General features: G+C 43.9%; 1 protein-coding gene across 1 annotated transcript in view; it reads left to right on the forward strand.

The window, feature by feature from the left end:
* The first annotated feature begins 272 nt into the window (after positions 1-272).
* plxna1b (plexin A1b) overlaps positions 273-22,302 on the forward strand; it is a 197,687-nt gene continuing 175,657 nt past the window's right edge. The window contains 1 exon segment of the mRNA XM_083938601.1: positions 273-382. The gene's annotated coding sequence lies outside the window, so the exon portion shown is untranslated.

Raw genomic sequence — 22,302 nt, forward strand, 5'->3', positions numbered from 1 at the left:
AAAATATAACAGTGAATTAGTGTATAATTATCTTAGTCTAACATAAAAATGAATTGGGTACAACATAAAATGAATGTTTTTGTAAAAGTGTGGGTCTAGTTGAAATATTGATGTAAGGCTCTCGCACACATCTCCCCGTGACCGTCACACCACGAGTCGGCTCGGGGGCGCCCTCTATGGGCGCCGTGCTGCAGCACGGGCGCCTCCTCCCACCGTCCTCCCTCCTGGAGCCGGAGTTGCATTCCTCTCCTCTGCTCTCTATTCACACGCAGGGAGCCGCCGGAGAGGGATCACCGCCGCTCCGTGACCAGAGTGCAATGTCCCCAAGTTTTGGAATTTAAAACCATGGCGACGATATCTAACCTACGAATCACTTGAACCTGTAAGTACCGTGAAAACTCCCGGTGCAGGGTTGTTTTTTTGCGCGTGGAGGGAGCGGGGTTTTGGTGGAGCCGGCTGAAATATTTAGGTTACATTCTCTCTCTCTCTCGCGCTCTCTCTCTTTCTCTCTCTCGCTCTCTCTCTCTCTCTCTCGCTCTCTCTCTCCATTGCTCCAGTGTACTGAGTTTGTCGTTGTGTTTTTTCTCCCATGTCTTCTCCGCTCTCGGCGTCTGATTTCTCCGCGAGTTTGAAGAGCTGTGAAGCTGCACTCCAACCCCGGCGTGAAAAACGGCATGAAGAGGATACGTAACGTAGCTGTGACAACCAGTTATTTAGGTGTGTGGAGGCTTGTGTTCGTGTTCGCTGTGTTGAATGTGTGCCCCGGTGTGACCAGTAAACTGTAGAAACTGCGGATAATTTGAGCGCCGAACGAGGCTTTAGCTACTAACTTTAATTAATACGGATTCATTTCTTCAGTTATCTCAGGGTAAGCACCCGAAGCTTGAAACTAAAATTATACTGGTGTCTTTTTTGCAAGTAACCTCGAATTTGGTGCAGTGTGGTGTGAGTTTTAGGCTTGGTATGAGAACCTTAGTAAAAAACAGACTTTTTTCTGTCTCCCATGACTGTAATGTGTGGGGTCTCGAGATAAATGCAACCTCCGGACCCATGTGTGGTGACACACGGACTAGCTCTAACAGGCTTATCTGGAGGAGGGTGCGTATGGCTGTTGCATTGCCTCGGAGGAGGAATGCCGCCACCACCATACATAATTACAGGTATTCACTGGGCTGACACTCACTGCCGCCTGGATAAATAGTCCGGGGAGACTGGTGGAGGGGGCGTGGATTTATATTAAACATGTTTACTTTTATGCTCGTTTGCACCTTGTTTGTTATTTTCATATTTATATGTATCCTGTCCTGTTATTTTTTAAATGGACCTAAAGGAGGAGTTGTGTTGGATTTCTCCAGGGTGGATACGGGGACGTGGTCGATTCAGCTATTAGCTTTGAAATAATTAGAAATTCTGTTGGTGTGAAAAGAGCGTTAATCTGCTAACGAATGAGAGGCAATTTGTAAGCTTTGTGTTATTCGACAGCAATTGAATTCCCTCCTTTTGAGCAGGGATGGAGAGTGGTGAGGGCTGTCTGTGGGTGTGTTGAGCGCGCATTGGTTGTCCGCTATTGAAAATGCTCTTATTGCTCTATCGGATTCTCCTCACTTCTATTTTTTGTAATCAAATCCCCGTTAACCAAATTAGACTACCCGCTCCGACCCCGCGCGCTACGCGAATTCATTACGAGCCCAATTTAAATATGTATTCATGAATCATATTAGATGAGCAAGGGCTTGGACATAACTGTAACCTTTTTTTAAGGAAAAGTAGGGGGACTACCAGACTAGAGCCTAAAAATCAGGGCGATATTCATTTAATATTAAAGTACTTTGTATTTGCTGTGCATTTTAGGTAGTTAAAATAAACCTAGTGGAGTGGTATTGATTGGTCTATGTTATCTTCTGTAGCGCCACTATGACTCTATAATAAGACTCAGGCATTATGTGGTAATTCTTTATCATAGGTGACATGACCCAATTTTGCCTCATGTTCAGCCAAGCAGCAGCTTCTTATTGACAGTTTAATGCAGTGACCAGCATTCACATTTAAAGGATGCAGGATTTGAACCGTGACATGAGTGTTTGTTTAAGAGGTGGTGCCCCTGGTCGCAGCTTTAAATCATTCAACCACAGACAGACTGACACCTCGCCATCCACAACAGAGGTGCACCTTACTCATCCAATCAAAACAAGCATTACTTTACATGTGTGGGACTAACAGCAAGGAGCGGCAGGTAATATAATGACTCTCTTTGTGCAAGGACTGTGTAATAGCTTTTATTTGGAAGTGCGGAAATGACAGCCTTTTCTATCGGCATGAGCTTTAGATCATAATGATATTTGTCAAGTTATTACATGTCTAAACAGCCACATAGGCCTATAGACACCTATATGACTTCAGTAGGAACAGAATTGGGGGAAATCTGTGAGAAACAATCTCACCTACACGGTTATCTCTTAATTGTTTCAAAAAGTTCCCACATCATAGCTGAGGAAAATTCATTTTTTTTTGCGAAACTGTGACCTTGCGTGGCATTTCACATGAAAACTGGCAAGCCAGCCAGAAAATTACAAGCAATTTGCCTCAATCTGCCCTAATTATGATACAGATCTGCCCCACAATAGGCCGGCAGAGTCAAACATTTTGAAAGTCTGCCCTGCCCGGTCTGGCTGCTGCCGTGAAGGGTAAATCTGTGATGTCCAAACTTTGGAATTTGAGCTGACATGTGCACTTTGCACCCCACCGATCCTGCCTTTGTGTGGCTCGCCCCCCTGTCGCATTCCTCTGGACTTTTCAGTGAGTGGCATATTTAAAGTCTAATTAGATTGTGAACGGGTGACAAAGCAGCAGAGCTGTGCTCGAGTGAGAACTGAATCGGCCATGGCACTCTAACACTGGCCCTTGATATTTTGTTTTAGTGTATAGATGAAAGATTTCAGAACAAGAAATTTAGGGAGAAGATCGGAATTGAATTACATCACGCTCAAGTGGGACTTTCTAAGTTGAAGTGAAAACCTACTTCACTGGGTCATTGAAATTGTTTATATATGTGAAAGGACTTGAAGTGCATAACTGTATTCTTCAGGGTATGCTGTGCTGTGATTCATTGCTTATGTGTGGCGAGTCGATATATGGCCTGTGTTCACGCTCGCTGTGTGTGTGTGTGTTGCCACTGTGCAAAAAACGGCTCCTTTTCCAGTTTCCCTTACTGTTCGACATTTTTAAAACCAGTGTGACAACCTCATGTTTAGGCATTTCCTCTTCTCGCCTCCTCTCTTTGCCTACTCCTCTGCCGTTCTTCCTGCCTTTAGACGTACACTGCCACTCAGACTTTCTTTCCTCTCTCTGCCCTCCTCTCTTATTGTCAGGAGCCCATCGTTGTCTGCGCCTACCTCCATCCTTCCACGCCACCTCTCTCCCTGCCTTTTTCTTACTCTCATTTTTCCGAGCTGTTTCCCCATTCTTCCTCTCTCCTACACAGTTTGCATGCTGGTTATCTCCTCCCTGAGACCATGCACGCACATCTTTTCCCTTTCTCTCTCTCTGTTCAGACTCTTTGGCATCATTTTCTTACTTAAATCTTAATTCACCCCCCTTTTTATGTTTTTTAACCAGTTCTTCAGTACATTTCTGCTGGAAAGACCAGTCCTCATAGTTTTTCCTTGGCTCAGTGCATGAAGAATCATATACTACAGCTGAAAGAGGACCCCCTCTCAGACCAATACAGAGGTTATGTCGGAGAGAGCCGGATGCGCTGTGGTCTCTCCCCTATGTGTGATCGAGGCTTCCTTGGCACAGCAGCGCTGTAATGCAATATCTACTTTCATATCATAGCCGGTGGAGATGCCGTATTTTTATTACATAAGTTTTCATTTGTGTCAGTCTTGCTAAAGAGGTTAGTCATGTTACCGGCGCTCTGCTGCGAGTGTGTTTCATTCAATCTGTCTGTCTTTTGCTCTTTTTTTATACCTTAGTTTCCTATTTAGATCTTTCTTTCCTTCCTTGCTTCTGTCACATCCTCTCCTGACTCTCAATTTTGTCACCTCTCCATCGCTTACTTGATCCTTGTCCCGTCCTCGTCTGCTCTCTATTTGAGTGTTTTTAACTTGGACTCCTTGGGGTTTGTGTGGCGCCCTGAGGCGAGGAGTCACACAGCAGCAGCAATATTAAAACGTACTAAAGAGGGACCAGCAGCAGGGCTCTACCCGAAGGTCCTGTCACATACACACATACACACACAGCTCTCATGGTGCTAACGCCTCTCCAGCCGACAAGCCTTAATATGAAATAAACTCACTCGCCAATACCTGGCGGGCCTGTCTTGACTGACTGCTCAAATAGGAATGACCTCCATTTGGCCCAAGTAAGAAGCTGGGATTGAAAGTCAGTGGGCGGTGTTGCCCTGCAAAGTACTGGTGCATTACGAATCATATCAAGAGGGGAGTTTGCAGGTGAGCCAGCAGCATAAACCCTCATCAGTGCCAATCAGGAGTGAATTTAAAGGCAGACTGAGCTATCTGCAAGCTTCATCCCTTTTTGAAGAAGGAGAGTGCGCTCAAGGCTGGCAGTTTTATTTTGGTTCAAGGAAACTGCCTGAATTAGAGGGGATGCAATTTGAAATGAAAGCCCTGTCTGTATTATTTGATGCCTTGACCTTCTTAAAAATATTCCTGATTGTATCCCTCACTTCAGGTGTAGCCAAATGAATATGACCACTGCGGCTGCAGAGCAGAAATTTCCTCAGCCGGAAAATGGCTTTTTTTTCTCCTTTGAGTGAAGCAGCCTTAGTTTCTCTGTCTCTGTCGTGCTCATCCAAGTGAACTGTCTGTTATGTATAATTAATTTTCTCCTCTCTCCCAGTTTATTTTTATCGCTCACTTTTAACCATTCCTTCAAAGGACCCCACCCCCGCTTCTGTCTTCCACAGTGCCTGCTGAAAGTGACAGCTGCTCGGGTACGGGGGATGCTTTTTGAAGCAGGCACTAAAAAGGCCACTCACTCAAGACGACTTGGAATAGAAAAATCTGCCGTTCTGACAGTATCAAAAACATGCCTGCTAATCTGGCTGCAAATTGAAAATAAACCCTGTAGCCTGTACTGCCAGTTGGGAAACAGAATTTGCACAGCCTCCTTTTTGTTCAAAGAGTTCTTGATTAGTCTGATTGACATGTACAGCTGAGTGATGAGATTGACTTAAGTAGGGCACGAATAGTTAATTTTACAGGAGTACTGCACTAGATTTATATCCTCGTAAAATCTGTCATATTTTGTGGAATGGGCTCTCATCCAAACCAAAGAAACACTATCATTGGTTGTGTTTGACCCTCAGTCCCATGGCATGTCACCACTGAGATTGAATTACAGTGACCCTGAAGGTTTTGCCTGAAGGTCCAAAGATGCAGTGCTGACCCCGGTTCCACTTCTGACCCAGTGGCCTCATGTAGAAATCCCACCATCCCCGCAGCGAGTGGGCACAGCCTCAACATATGAGGTTTCCTGCCCAGCATGCCAATGCTCCTGTCAGCATCCTGTCCACCCCAGCTCCTCCTTCACACATTGACTCAGACAGGCAGCTTGGGTCCCTGATTCTTGTGGACATAATAAAATGTCTTCTGTTGTTGCATTTTATCTTGTGAAGAAGAGCTGGGGCCTGCTATAGATCAGGAAGTGCCAGTTCCTTCCTGTAAAATAAGACAACAACTCCCCCCAGCACCTGCATTGTTGTTTACTTTTATTGTAGGTTACACATACTGTTATTCTGGTTATTATTATATTATTTTAACTGTCTTGCTTCAAAAGCTATCTTACTGTTTTATAATTTACATTTAGCCAGTGCAAAATTATGGCAAGGCCAATGGTGTCGAATACTGATTTTCGGCCGATTAATCCCTTGTGAGGACTCATTATTTTCTGTTTTTGTTTGATTTAAAGAAAAAGAATGGGGATGTATCAGGTTTATATTGTAAAAAAATGTGGGGACATACAATCTATATCCTGGTATTTTCTTACTGATAATCAATAAAAAATTAAAATGTTCAGCATAGTGTTCTATGCAAGTGATGATGTGTTGATGTACATAAGGTGTCTTGGGCAAAGAACTCCAGATTTAGTGGAAAAAAAAACTGATCTTTGAATACATTGCATCTGGCCCAGCCTGTCAGTTTCATTGGCAGAAAGTGCGTGTTGCTGATGCTGAGATTCAGTTTTAGATGAGGGAGCCTACTGGTTGTTTACCGTGCTCACTAGAGTCTGTCTGCCTCTTCAGGCATGTTTGGCTTGTTAATGAGAACCACTGTGTGAGAGGATGCAGCGCACTGTGGGTGTGTGCCTGTGCATGTATTTGCATTGAGATAAGCAGTGCACCATCAGTGTGCACAATGTACAGGAAGATGGTATACAGGATGCTATCTGAATGTGTTTGTGCATGTGCAAGCATGGGGACTCATCGTGTTCAGTGTAAGGTAACACTCTCCACTGTGGAGGAGATGAAACAGGGAAGAGTTTGCACAGGCACACAGCCATTTATTGTTGTGATTAATGTTAATGGTGCATCAACTCATAATTGCTCACCCCCCCCCCCCCCTTCTCAGTCTCTCCAGCTTCCACTTCTTCATTCCTGTCTTCTATCCTTCGTCCCCCTTTCTTGCACACACACACACACACACACACACACACACACACACACACACACACACACACACACACACACACACACACACACACACACACACACACACACACACACACACACACACACACACACACACACACACACACACACACACACACACACACCCTCCTGGTCTCTGTTGTATTTACCACGGGGGAATCTTAAATAATTCAGACTGTCTGTTCTCCCCAGCCTTGTAAATAAGCCTAATAGAAGGCAGGCCTTTGAAGAGAGCCACTTGCCCAGCAAAAGCATGACCGTGGGCTAGCCTATAAATCATCTAGCCGCCAGTCTGGCCCCCCTTACTGTGACTGTGCTGTGGACTAGCCAGCAACAACCCCTATGTTAGCGGAAGGAAGGGCGACTTATTCCAGAGAGGTCAGCAGTATAGTGGTGTCGCCCCCGAGGCAGCGGTGGACACAGAGAAAGTGTCTACATATGCGTGTTGGACCCAGGCAGGATCACTCTCCCTCTCTTCTTCCTTAGTTGCACTCTTGCTCTCGTGTGTGTGTGTGTGTGTGTGCGTGCGTGCGTGTAATCTCACACATGCTCCATGGCTCATAAACCACACACTCTGATGTCAGCACCTGCATGTGTGTTTACCAGATGGAGATGAGTGCTCATTTATTCATTTTGTTTATCACTCAGTTTTTCCCCCTGAGTGCCTGGCACTCTTATCAATAAAGGAGAAAACATAACTGTTTTGTTTTTCATCATAACAGAATGGGCAGTTAGCCTTCTTAAATCCACCATGCAATCCCACTTTAGCTGCAAAAAGAAGGGTAGATTTTGAGTAGTTTATCCCTTAATCACTGGATCACTTCCCAGTCTCTCACCTCCACACGTTCAACTCTAGCAGCCACTTCTCCACATCAGGGCCAAGTGGGACCTGTCAAGTTTTGGGGCCAACCCAAAACTTTTCTAAACGTTTGACTGAAAGTGGTATTCATTTATTTGAAACTATCCCAGATTACAAATGATTGCTGTTAACAATCGTTACCACAGAAATGTTAATTTGAATAAAACTGTAGCATACTGAAAATAATAGTGCAAGCCTGTTGGACTTTGTAGTTGGAACAGGGTACTTGCTCTACTGCCTACAACCTAATCTCAGTGTTATGTCCTTGCCTGAGAAATTGTTTGGATTCCTGGCATCCATTGGCCCGGGCTTACGATGTTGCCACATTCAAGTGTTTAAATTACAGGTGTTATCTGAAACTCCCCTTAGAACAGTGCCGAAGCGATGTAGAGTATCCTACACCTCCTTCCCTCTCCTACCTCCTTTTCTTTCGACAGCTTCTTTGTCAGCTCCCTTTTTTGTGCTCCTCTCAAAGGGTTAAAGAGGGAGAAGTGATGAGTAGCCCGCCAAGTCTGGCCTCCATTGTGTGTTGGCATTGTGCCACTGCATAGCATGTCGACCGTAGACACATGTACAAGGGACTTTTCTCTACTCACAAGCGCAACAGTTACCCAGTAATACTACCCCCACCTCTTGCAAATAAATGCAAATACTTTCCAGGTTAGTGGCAAAAGAGGGCTAATGATAACACTAGCTGGGTTTACATTTAATTGTCAAGTACATTTTAAGCAAACTTTTGAAATGTTGCAAAAAATAAATTGGAATTTGGTGCATTACCATCAACTGGTATGGGGAGAATAAACTATGCTACTCTAGGATAGTTTCCCAGCTTGGGATCGATTAAGTATTTCTATTTTATTCTATTCTATTAAAAGTTGGTGCTATCGGCTAAGCATGGCTGTCATCCTTCGGTAAACAGAGTAAAAGTACAGGTTGCTAACTGAAAGCTAAACATGTCATCTTATCCATCTAACCACACCTAACCCTGGAATCTACAACAAAACACTGGGAGGACACAGTACAATCATTCATTCGTATGTTAAATTTTCGGGACGTCAGTGACAGAGGCAAAAAAAACAAATCAAATGAGCTTAAAAGCTTTTTTGACCAATTGAGGAAGTTTCGTAACTTCCATACAGCTTGTTAACAGTGATTAAAAAATAAGTCAATGGAAACATGATTGTATTTCATAGGCAGTTTAATGCAAAAAGGACTCAAATAAGGTTTAAGCTTTATATTTGTGTAACATTGCTTCCTACAACTTCTTGGTAGGTATCGCTGAACAGCTCGGAAAACTATATTCTTAGGGCTGAACCCTCTTAGTCGATTAGTAGACTAATGGGTCGTTTTGATCAGATAGCTCTTTTCCAAAAAACTTATGAGCAAAATTGTGCAAGTGTTAGTCAACTAATTTCTTTAATCAAGGACACCTCCACTTCTTCTAACACAGAATAACATTAAAAAAAGTTTTAGGATGTTCCTCAAAGACCGGTTGCTTTTCCTTTTACTCCCTCAATGGAAACATGTGCATAAAGACTATAAAAACTGTTTCCCTCCCTTGCCTCCCTTACATAGCTTGTTAAGGAGAAAACCACTCGACAGCATATTGTGTAAAACATTGATGAATGCTCGGCCTAATTCTTTTAGCAGACCTGGTCTACCTCCATGCTGCAACAATGTCCCAGGGGTGCTTTTAAGTCGTCTCTCCCTCCTCAGCCCCCTGCCGAGGAGAAGCAAGCAGAGCGGGGGCACTCTGGGAATAAGTACTTCAGACCAGACAATGGCAGACTGGTGGTATGGGGGTGGGGTGTCGATTGTAACCAGAAATAGATGAAGACTAGGAGGAGGGGGCATCCAAACTGGAAGGTGGGGAGGGAGAGGGGGATGTCAAAGGTTAGACTGATCCCTACTTTAAAGGTGGAGTGAGGCCATGGAGGTTTTATTGCCCTTGTGTTGCTTTTTGCCCAGCCTTGGGTGAACCTCTGAGCTGCTACTACAAAATGGGGGAGGGACATTTAGGTGGGCGTGAGTGTGAGCTTCACATCGCTGTCTCATGATGACTCCAGTTGTGCTCTGTGAACTCTGACCTCCTCGCCCCCCTACCAGGAGCTGTCACATAGGTCAGCGGCATGCCCAGTCCCACGTGAAGAGAGGTAGGCTAGCAAAGAATGTTGATAAGTGTTACTCATCTGTTGTTTCAGACTATTTTTGGGTTTGCCCCAGCAAGTTCCTTTCTTAGCTGGTAGATTTTTTGGTTCTGCCAAGGAGGCTGAACATGTGACGAAGCAGCAAGCAAGCATGAAGGAATGCGTCACCGATATCATTCAGCTCTTGTCGAGCACCGCATTCCAAATGCAATGGGGTGTGTAACTTGTGACTGCTGTGATGTGCTGATGTGTGGCAGCTGGGAGGAGATGCTTCCTTTTTCTTCAAGTCTTTCTCTTGGGGCTGTCCCACCCCTGCCTCAACGAGATCCACAATTTCCTTGGTTCCCATTGCATGCAGAGGAATGCTGCTGTTCTGGTTGAGCGGCTAAGCTCTCCGTTGTTCCTGAGTATGACCTTATTTGGCCCTTGAGATCAGCGTGACATGGCCCCTGGTGCAACAGCAGTTTCTCTCTGCTTTCCCTCTGACACATGACAGATAGTATTTTTCCAACTGGCACTTAAGGCAACACTGAATGTCGAGTGTAGCTTCAAAACAATAGCAATAAACCAGTGATCTAATTTTAGAACAGACAAACGGGGCAGAAGAGTTCACATGTTCCAAGCAAAGACCTCAGCAAGCTGAAACATACTTTAGAATTGGCCATACGTTGACATTTCTTCCTCCCAAACTACAAAGTAAGACACATTTGAGAGTCATCGCCACATGTGCTGTTCCCAAAACATGGCACAAGCTGTTTATAGCTCACTCAAGAGGCACACCTCATCCTGCCCTCGGCAATCAGTGCTGCAGTCAAACTTGGCCACAGCACAGACACATTTTCAAAAGTAACCCGTCTCCCCGTCTGCTTGTAGCTGCATAGACATAAAAGCCTGGAGCGTTTAGATTTGTGAAAGGGCGGGATAGGAGAAATCTGAACAAAATGATGCCAGAGCCTGCACCTCGGCCAGAAACGGCTGAGGGAAAAGAAGAAGACAACGAAGGAGTGAGGGGAGGGAACTTGGCAGAACTAGCTAACTCAGAACAGCAACAAGGCAGCTTGCACCAAAGAATAATAAATAATGTTGTGGGGAGACGCTCTTGTGTGCAAGGCAGGGCGGAGAAAAAGAAAGAATGTGGGGAAAGAAGGATGACAAAAACTCAGAGAAGCTGAGTCAAACTTTAATTAAGGACTGAATGCAGCAATGGAACAGCTGCTCCTGCTTGTGCCACACAGCCACACCGGCTTTACTGATTTTTTTTTTATTTGTAAGCCAAACAGATGTTACGAGGGGGTGGCGATTTTATCGGACAAGAAGTTTGGTTTCAGGGAAGAGGCGGAAATTAAACTCTCCCACTCTTTAGACCAGTGATTTCGGGGAATTAATGTTACGGCCTGCTGATCACAGCAATGATGACTGTGACCCTGTGGTATCTTGGTAGCCAGTAGATGCCCCACATTACAGTTTGACAGAGTCACGATAGATGCATCTCCATCACTTTTGAAGTGCTCTTGAGCAAGATACTGACCGCCTGCATTATTCAATGGTAATATAAAACAGTGCAATGCATAAATTGTACCTTATGCTTCCTGCTCATTCACTGCAAGCTGCTCAGGATAATAACATTGTCTCTAAATATTAAACTGTGCTCTAAATAATGTCGCTTGTCATAGGGGCCTGACTATAAACCATATTTATTGAATTACCGCCATTGTGGATGTCTGTCTTGCTTAAATTTACTGAAATCGCTAATTACTTATAAATGATCTGAATTCCATATAATTAAACTGAGAATGGCTATGACAACCAGACACCTAACCAGATGTTTGACCAAAAGAAAAAAAAACAGCCTGGAGTGTGATACAGAAGTCAAACTCTAATTATTCAGTACAAACCAAACACCGGAAGTTGGCCAAGATGAGATATAATGCATTGATATATTAATAAGGTTATTATTACATTTTCATTTTCATATTAAAAATTTAGGGTTGTATTGTCTTTCTACTGTAATATTGAGCTTAATGCTTCATCAGTCCTTTGTGGTCAGTGTTGTGGCATGACAGGCTTGTCCACTAGAGCTCACAGTGCGTGTTTTTACTTTCAGACGATATTCACACACTTCTAATCCAAATGTCTGTCATCATCAACATGGAGGGGTCCCTTTTGGTTGGCGTCGCTCACCCCCTTTATCAGTGTGTGTGTCTCTCCCCCTCTCTCCCTCTCTCATTCTGTCACTCTCCTATGGAGGACATGATGAAAATGGCTGTTTAATCATGCAGAGAGGTCAACCAATCAAAGGGCCCGGGCCGAGTGATTTAAGGGCCTATTCAGAGCACAGCTGGAGGGAGAAAGTTGGGGTTTGATTGCTGTATGGCGCAGGTCACCTCTCATCCACTTACCACTAGTCTCGTTTCACCAATAATTGTCCCTGATAGATTGATGTATGGGCAGGGAGATGAATGGATAGAGTGGGTAGAGGGCGGATAGGCAGAGAGATACACACATTAGTGAGCCGACCCGCCGGTGATGAGATACGTACACACACTCCAAACTCACACGACCTCATCAACAGCAGTATAGACCCACGTCTTCCTCCCATTAACTTTGGCAGGCCGCTTCCACTGTTACTGCTTAGCTCTCTACCCCACACGCACACAGACACACAGATATGCAGTCTGCAGACAAGGCAGTTCTCACCTGAATGTCAGTAGGAGAGAATGACAGATGGTTGGGAGGAGCAGGGGAAGAGGAGACAGACCGAGACAGTGACTGTCTCCTGAACCTCTGTCTAAGATCCTGTAACCCAATATCCGATCTATGATATAGATATTGTATACAGGGTCAACCAACATTCGTTCAAGCATTTATACCACACATACAGGTAAAATACCTTTTTGTTGTCATTCACCTTGGGGCATTTACATACACACTACTGCTAAAGCAGAACTTTGCAAGATCTTGTATAATTCTGTGAATTTACAGAATTAACATGTTTTGGTGTAATTCAAGTGGTTACAGCAATGTTTTTTACACTGGATATTCAACAAGGCAGACAGCGCAGAGAAACTTAAGATTTGTGTGGTGACCTTATGAAAAGTTAATGCAACAAGTCCTGCTCTGCAAGAGTCATAAAATGGATAGAAGTATAAAGAAGAGTGGCATTTATAGCAGAGAGGTAGGAAGTTGGTTCCAATATCTTCCATAGTATGGCTGTAGAAATGATTTTAGTACCCAACCCTCCATTCACTCTTTATTTATCAAAGACGACTATTTCTGGACCTGTAGACAGCTCCAGTTATGAGCAGGGTCATAAACCCAGAGTTGATAACCCATGTTGACCCATTCACACTGACAGCAGTAACATATTTGGGTCACTGCAGAGCTATTATGTTCTCTCCCTTTCCCCTCCTCCATTTTGTCTTTAACCCCCTCTTAGTTCCTTATTACTCATAAGACCTATAATGTTGCAATGGCAGAGCTAGTGGATCTCTTTTCTGCGAGATTTCTGTGAAGAATGCACTCAAAAATGGTTGATTGATTTCTGTGACACTAACACTGCAAAGAAAGATTGAAAAGAATTTCACCAGGTCCTGACAGGGGTATTCCCTGATCACTTTATTGAGTCAACGGTATTGACTTTAGCTCCTGTTCACACGTCACCCTGACATGGCAGTTTTCCACAAGGTTTTTGGGTGAAGCTAAATGTTTGAAACGGTAGCCTGTCACCCCTGCCCTGTATTTTCTGCCTGACTGTCTCTTCAGTTCTCTCCTATTCTTTCTTTCCTGTTTCTTTACCTCTCTATGTCCATCCCTCGGCAAACTGAGTATTGGACTTTGTACGGCGGTTTCCAGCTCAGTTAAATGAACAACCCTGCTAAGTAAATTTCTTTTTTGAATTAATTTGGTATGCCTTAATGCATGAGGCTGGCTGTTTCAAACAATTCTCATTTGATGCTCCAAAGCACCTAAATAGAATTACAGTACCACAATTCATAACATTTACACAGGCAAGGACAATTTGTTGTGCAGAGGGTAAACAGGAATGTTTTTTGCCTTTATTCTTCACCTGAATTATCGTTGGAAAGTTGTGGGGTGGTGGACCAGTAGCCTAAGACAATTCAACTTTCGAATGCAGATTCAGTTAACCTTTGACTGTCTAAGAATGCTGAAAATAATGACAAGTTTTGTCTTAAACAATCATCCAAAATTCAATCCAGATCACGTTATAGATGTCCCTTTTCTCTACTTAAGGCAAATAGAGATGAGAACAAGTATCAATGACTGTATCACAGCTGCAGTATTCAGCTGTAGAGATTTTGTCACTTTGTGCTCACCACAGCTCTGCTTGTGTTTCTGATACAGCCCATGAGTTAGTGTTTGAAGAGTACCACTCCAGCGGATAGCTGGCCTCTTGCTCTCTCTCTCACTCCCTCTTTCTTGTCCTCCCTCCCCATCTCTCTGACCTTGCGTCGGCGTGTGCTGATGAGCGCTGAGTGGATACACTCATGAGTGGTGTGTGTACGCGTGTGAGCGCTCGAGAAACCATGGGAGCTCCATTTGTTGTGTAAATGCGAGCCGCTAATTGACTGCCGGGCACGCAGCCTCTCCTTCACCGGCTGAACCCTGCCCTCCGCCGGGTCCCGGGGATCCTGCCAGGGGAATGTTTGCCCCCTCACTCACTCTCACACACACACACACACACACACACACACACACACACACACACACACACACACACACACACACACACACACACACACACACACACACACACACACACACACACACATACACACACGCTCACATCACCCTCCCTCTCTCTTTCTTCTTCTGTTGGAGCAGGCCTGGCACTGGGCCAAGGTGAGGATGGGCACAGCGCAGGCCTCTCTGTTCTCTCTCTGTCTGTCTGTCTTTGTGTCAAGCCCTCATAATGAAAAGCTGCACTGCATTAACTCATGATCACATGCTGGGCTTTTTGATACAATTTCTCATCTCATAAAATACAATAAGTTATCTCGCTTTGTACTGATTTAGTAATAAATGGTGTCTTTTTGAAACATGGAAACGTGGGAAATCTTTATGAAAGGTCCCCTCTCTTGCATTGATTGCACAAGCTGATAATGCCACTTGTAGATCAAGTAGGCCTCACTGTACTAACTCAAATTTAAGCTATCATTTAGTTAGGGCCAAAACCTCTAGCCACTGTGGCCATATCAGTTTTAGCTTTAGTTGTGAGCCCACAGGAGACAGTTAGCCCAAATGTTGGCTGGCTAGAGGCCCAGATCTCACACACGCAGAGTAGTTTTTATGTAATGCAGGCTGAATTAACAGCCTGTAGCTACACAAAATGCCCTCTTGACCTCTTTACTGAGTGTTTTGTGTCCCGCTCCACTTCCACATGCAAGTGCCTTTATTCAGGTGTCTGGGTTAAATTGCTGTTTCAATGATTGACATGCTTGTATTCTATACAAACTGTACAATGTTTTTTATTATTTTTGCGGTGGCTTTTGGTGCTTTCCGCGCCCAAGAGAATTTGGAGATGTGGTTGTCACTAAAGTTAGTATGATCCAACAAGGTATGTTAGAGATGATATCTTTGCTCATGTAGTGTAAAGTCAGTTCCCTCATGAAAGGACTGTGTTATGCAGTTCTCTCTAGCCCTGAATGGCAGTGCTGCTGGAAAATGATGGCAAATTGGAAATATAATGAGACTCGGAAAAGTCCTCTATTTTCGGCCTAAATGATGGATTTTTTTAAATACTTATTTTGGAATTTAGCAAATGTAGACTTCCCCTTGGCTGAGTTGTCAACATGTTGAACATCAGCAGAAATGCTTTACCATAAGACATACTGTATAATGCAGTATTCACAGCTGGATAAAAAAAGAAAAGTGCGTTGAAACATGGACACAAATCAAAATCGTTCACATGGCTCAGAGACGGCAAAGTGGTAGTTAAAGAGTGCAAAGCAAACTGTGTTTTATGTATCATGGAGGCTATTATAAAGGAATCATGGAAATGCAATCAGATTTACAATACTTGCACGCACAGGATCAGACCTCCTGTGCTCAAGTTTTCCCAGGCCAATCCATTGTTCTGCCGAGGTAAACATCAGGGAGCACAGATATGGGAACATACAAACAATAAGCTGACACACTGTCCTGTAACACTCTGTTTAGACTGAAAACACAAAGGAGCAAGTGTGTATTTGTGTATGTGCGCATGTTTGTGTGTATGTAGCCAACACCACAGTAAACTGCAGTCCTGAGAAAGAAAGTTGGTGCAGGACCTGGTGCATGTGAATGGCAACTTGCCCATTTTATACCCATTAACCTTCCCACGGTTTGAAGCATCCAAATGTCAACGATGTCACTTTTCCATTCTTGGCAGTTCAGAAATGCTGAGAATGCAGTGGATTGGCAGTGAGTCAGTCAATAGGTAGCCACAGTTGGATGCTCTGCCATAGTAGGCTTGTTTAATGTGATATTCACAGTGTACTCAACAGTATTTGTCCATGGTATGCATGAGAATGGTACTAGACTTTCAAATATGGTATACACTTAAATGTGAAAGAGTCTTACTTTAGGCCTTCGATGGCAGCAAATGAGACACAAAGAGACAAAAGCATGGATTTAACATCAAGCTCGCCACTTATGCTCCCGAGACAACAACAATAGGATTAGCTGGCATGCTAAATAACCAAGGCCTGGGCCAAGCCTCTTATACTGTCACAAGGCCCTTTTTAATGCATTTTAATATGGTCACCAGTTATTTTAATACAATAAATTGCCTTAAAAGTGCACAATAACTGCTTGTTAGATCACAATAGATATATGTGCAATTATTACCATTTCTCACTTGAGACGGCAAAGAGATACTTTTTAAAGAAAATTTGATTTAAAAAAAAGACTGTAAAAGTGGCATATTTCTTGTTTGTGTTTACACTCAGCAGCGTAAAGCACTGAATCAGTCAAGACATTAATTCCCAAAGTAGCCAAACAAGTTTGATTCACTTTGGTTGCAGCAGCAGAACAGGAACATCTAGTATCCACTTGTGGGAACGAGAATAAAGTTAGATCGAAAGAGAGACAGGGAACGGTTCATTTGCAGTACCACTGTCGAGGAAATGTTTATCAGTCGTCCACCATTGAAAGCAAATGTATTTCCTGTTTTGATCCTACTGTAATCCCCACCTCTGCTTCACAAAGGCATTTGCTGCCAATAACACTTACTGAATGACACTGACTTAATGTGGAAGTGCAGAGGCAAGATGGAGAGACAGAAAATGATAGGGTGGCTGAAAAGTGGAGCGAAGGAATGGAGAGCAGAAGAAAGAGTAAGTGAAACCCGAAAGACACACAAAAATGTAGAGTAAAAAACTGCACCAAGTAAAGAGAAAAGGCAGAGAGTAACAGGGAAAGAGCAAATTGCTCTTCCCCCCTGTTAGCTGTACCAGCAGTATTGCTGCCAGACAGGCTGTGTTTGAATCTGAGTCAGCAACTGGGGCCCTAGCCTATAGCCCCCTGGGCTGCTAGTAACACACACAGACACGGTGTCAGACCTGTCGCCCTATTCTCCTCAGCCCTCCAGCTCCAGCCCTAACTATAGCTGTTCAGCCAACCACTCTTAATTAGTAGCTGCTGCTGCTTGCCCTGCCCCGGCGCCACTGTGCTGAAGCCCCAGCCCCACGTCTGCATGTGTGTGATAGGTTTCAGTTTATTTACCCTGTGCAAAACCTACAATGCTTCCTCTTTGCAGTGTGTATGCGTGGTTTCTCCGTGGTAGTAGGCGTTACAGGTGGAACCGGAAAAACTACAGTGAAGACTACGTATCGCTGTTTGCTCAGCAGACAGACTGTGGTTTTGTGCATTATATTGTTTTGCCACATGAATGTCTATTAAGTCTCTTTTTAAACTCTCCATCTTTCTCCTGTTGCTGCTTAAGAGAGCTGCCACTTCTAAGCTGCCATCACAGAGGGAAACTAAGAATGCTTTCCAAGCGCCATATCTCTAAGATCATATTAAGTTAGTGCATGAGAGTAGACACTCAGAGAGGCTAAAGAGACACAACTGTCAGGGAAATCTATATTTCCCCTATTTCCAATGTTCTGGGAGCGCTTTAGTAACACACTGTTGACTACACAGTTTCAGGAGGAGATGGGTTTAGGATCCTGTTTCACTGTTGTTCTTGTTGAGGTTTATGCCTGTCAAGAGAGCCAAGTGTGTGTTCGTTTGTGTGCACATTTGTGTGTTTAATACTTACATACTTGGCCGCCCTTCAACTACCACCGGAGACAAAGGAGGTATTGCACACAGTACTCTCTAGCTCCGTATGCAAACTCCATACATCTTTCCCCTCCCACCTTCTCGCCACGTTCTGTCATATTCATACTATGAGGCGGTGGTGAGGGTCTCGTTCAAGCAGTGGATCAGGCTGACATATTTCTCCCTAAGGACCCCCAGTATGAACACATAGCTGGAACAAGTCTGCCGGCCAACTACGACAGCCACTGGCCTTCTAATCAAGGCCATATTACAATGAGACGGATGAAGAGAGAGAAGACAGCTTAGCTTAGCCCAGGAAAAGCATACGGCTGAAAAAAAGACAGTGGATAAAAGTTAAACTAGCCCCACATGCATGTTTTCAATGCACACATTCATATCTTTTCTTGGAAGAACACAAGCCACAACCCAGCCACACAGTGACCCATATTAGCTGCATTGGGCAGTCCTTTCACTTAGGGGCCAGCTCTGGGGCACACATGTAGTCATGCTTGCTGGACGGAGCACCTCAATCTTCGCCCATCTCCATCCATTCACAGACACACACTGCAGCAGTCCATACATTGATGGATGACTCCGATTCATTGGGAAGTAAGAGATTTGGTTGCGTGCTCAGCGGGAGCTTGTAAAATAAATGTTCAGAGCGCGGCGTTACAGTTGAGGCTTTCCAGGATTTCTCTTATTTGACATGATAACAGCTTTAAGAGGTTTCTGGTGGTGGTCAAAGCGGTTGTGGTCACCCTACATAATCTGTCGATCTCTTTTACTCTGAGTTTCTTATTTTCTTCTCTCCTTTCCTAGTGAATCAGCTTACAAAGAAGCTTCGTGTTCTAGTGCGCTTGTTAAGCCCCATATGTAGCGGCACAATATCCCTTCTTCAGTGACAGACAGACGCATGTGACCAAAAATGAGATCAAAATAAAGACTGCTGAACTAAAAAACGTCTGTATCTGCTTCGCAAATGCATGTTTTTCTCCCTCTTTACCGTCTTAACAGGAATTAATAGCCACCTCCGTGCAGAAAGACAGTTAAATTTGGCTTGTGTTTGCACTGCATACTGCTTGAGTCTATAGGGTAGGCAGGAAGAATAATGTGTTTCTTTTTTTTCTACCCCCAAGCGCAACATGTCTGCATTTCTAGTAAAAGTTTCATTTACATTTAAGATGCTAATGTAGCCTTTTGAGGGGTGAGCAGAAATGGCTAGAGTGTGTCTGCGCTTTGTTTTGTCCCAGTTATTCATTAGGCCTTAATAATTGCTGCCTTGTGCTTCATACAAACAGCACCGGCAGAAATGGATTCACTTCTTTCTCTCCTTGGAAAAGGTCAGGGCACATAGCGAGACACCTCCCTGACACACGAATCATAAGTCATTTCTATCGGGAAAAAACGGGCTGAAAACCCACTGTTTGTGTGTGTTTGTGAGTGTGTGTACTGGTTTAAGGCAGCCGTTGAAATTCAAATGAGGCGTGCGCAGGTCGAGACATGAGTATTCCTCGAGAGAGGGAGAAAAGGAAGAGAGAGAATTGGGGATCTTCTGAGGACATCTCTCATTGTGGGTAGAGGTCACGAGCATGACTCTGGTGACAGGTTCTTGTCGTTGTGTGAGCCTTAACCTTTCCTCCTTGTGAAATCACAAGTTTTAACAAGCCAGAACAGATCATACAAGCCATCCTTCATCACACCAAGGGAAGGGTCAGCTGACCTGCAGAGGAAAGTGGATTGCAGTGCAGCAATGGAGACCGGCTTAGTGCTGAATCCCATTATCAAACAGCGTTTGTCAAATAATAGGTCAAGGCCCACTTGTACCAAAGACATATTAGGTTGTGGTTTAATTCCAGAGCTTTGTAGAACTGATTTTGCTCTGTACAAAGTGATTTGGTAGAGAACAAAAGGTTACTTGTATTAAGTCTGCTCAGACACTGGACTGAGGGAAAACCTGAGGAGAATACCTTAATAACTAGGCTACGTGGCAATATCTAGAAGTCCTGTGCAAATATTGCTTATCAGGACTGCATTTATTGATATTGTTTATTCTTCTTGCTTTGACATGCTGACTTTTTTTTCAGCTGTGGCAGGCACTTTATAAAATCAAACACTTAAATATTGCTACCGTGCCAATCCTATACGACCATAAAATAATACAAAAAGCCCTCATGTTTGTGCTCCATCCACTTCTACTTCCCAGCACAGCATATATCCCAACATTTCTTGCATCATTACCAACGTCATTTACTTCACTTTGAAGCAGAGAGACCTGGCTTTCATAAATACCCAATCAATGAACAATAATGGCTCTTAAATAACACCTCAGCTGTATTGTCATATCTGCAATGAAAGTTGCAGAAATAAACGAGGGTTGGGGGAGTTACGAGTGGCAGTGGATCCCAGGGGGACCATGGAACATGGCAGGTAATTTGCCTGGCCAGTTTTGGTGTGATATATATTTGTACAGTACACCAAGGTGGCTGGCTAAGAGGATGCGCAGGTGAGGTGGAGGGAGTGAAGCCATTATTCAACAGGCTGGGAGGCACTAGAAACAGAGGGGAGACTTAATCAGACTGGGGCAAATAACAATTACACACATTTTAAACTGCGGGTAGCAGAGCATTTCTTATCTTGCAATGATTGTGTGCCCTGGTGAGGCTGTGTCTGCCATGCGCAGCATTATTAAGACCTGAGACTAAAATTACCCGTTTTATTCATCTCCTCAGTAGGGTACGCTCAGTGTGGGGCTTTGAAGAGAGTTTGAAAGTTTGTCTTCCTTCTCAATTCTCTTGTCAAAGAGTTGTCAAGTGTACAACAAGAAGGGCATGTTTGCAGCTTCAGGCCAAAAGCATCGAGTACGGCAGTTGTCCTATAAGCCATAGCAATGCTAAAGCGTTTTTCATATGCAGCCCAGTTTTATGTTGAACAACACGCTTTATATATTTAGTCCCTCTTCTCTCCTCTTTGTCTCTGACATTCCTCTCACTCACCACTCTCCCTCTCATCTTCCCCCACTCCCACCAGTCTCTCCTTATCGCTCTTCCTCTGTGCTCACATTTCTGTCTTTCCTACACGTCTCCCTCTGTGTTTTTCTTTCTCTCCATGTCTGTTCTTATCCTCCCCCGCGCTCTCCACCTCTCCCAACGCTCTACCTCGTCCTTGGCTCTTTTGCTGCAAAGACACTGAAAAGCTCTTTGGACACAGTTTTTGGCATTTGTCTCTCATCTGCAGTCCTTTTTGTCCTTTTTTTGTTTTTCCTTCAAAGTTATTTTCCTCCCTCTGTAAATTGCTGCATTTGGACACAAATACATCTAATGTAAACTTAAGGAGACACAAAGGCCATCAGACACCCACAGAATACACACACACATTCCCTGTTTACACCAGTGGCTGCCTTATTAATCAAGCTGTCAGCTAAGTTGACAGACAGTCACGGTAATATGACCTAATGAACGTGTGCTCGGTTGCTGTGTATTTTGTTCTGTTGAATCTCACCGCTCCTTCCCCTTGTCTGCCCTGCAACTGACTCACAATGGCTGATTATACTTGTCCTTCTGGACCGACCAGTAGGCCCGTCCCTTTCTTTTGGGAGGGCTCCAAGAACAGTCAGTCGCCTCTCAAAAGGCTCTGATCATGAAATGGACGTGTTGGACTGAAGACAGGAATTGTACTAAGACCTTTTGGCCTGGGGATGGATAGTTTGGCAGAAAAGTTGGTAGACTGTGGCTTCCAGTTGGTTTATCATCAACTAACAACGATGCAACAACGAAAAATACATTCAGCAAAACCTTAATAATGCTTCTTCCCATATTATCTTATAACAAAAGCTAGTTTGATGCATTCGTGATTACAATGAATGATTATAAAATACTTTTTGCTAGAAAGGCAGGTAGATTGGAAGCAGCTCTTCGTCACGTAAAAGGATGAGCACCCTCGCGGGTGAAAACAAATGGAGAAGACCTCAGTGTTCTATAGCCGTTAATATGAAAAACAGGAGTGAGTACTCAGTTTATAAAAATAAATTGGATTACATTTGAGGAAATAAAAGTAATATTTATTGATAGAATGGAGTCAGATAGATGACAGAATGATGTCAAAAAGATGGCAGTGAGTGTGTGTGTACCAGAGAGAAAGACAGTAGATTTTCACCCTCCTTTAACCTCAGGTGGACAAAGCCTTGGCTGTTTGTTTTGTTTCACAGAGCTAAACTAAAATGACAGTATATTAACGACAGAGAAAGGGATCATTGTCATAGAGCTGCATTACCTGGTGATTCAATAAGGAATAAATGTGTGGGTGTGTCACCTCTGGCCACTGAGTGGGCTGGTTCACCCACTTCTCCTCCGGTAAACTGGACAAAC

This window comes from Echiichthys vipera (genome assembly GCF_963691815.1).
Source record: "Echiichthys vipera genome assembly, chromosome: X".
Taxonomy (NCBI): Eukaryota; Metazoa; Chordata; class Actinopteri; order Perciformes; family Trachinidae; genus Echiichthys; species Echiichthys vipera.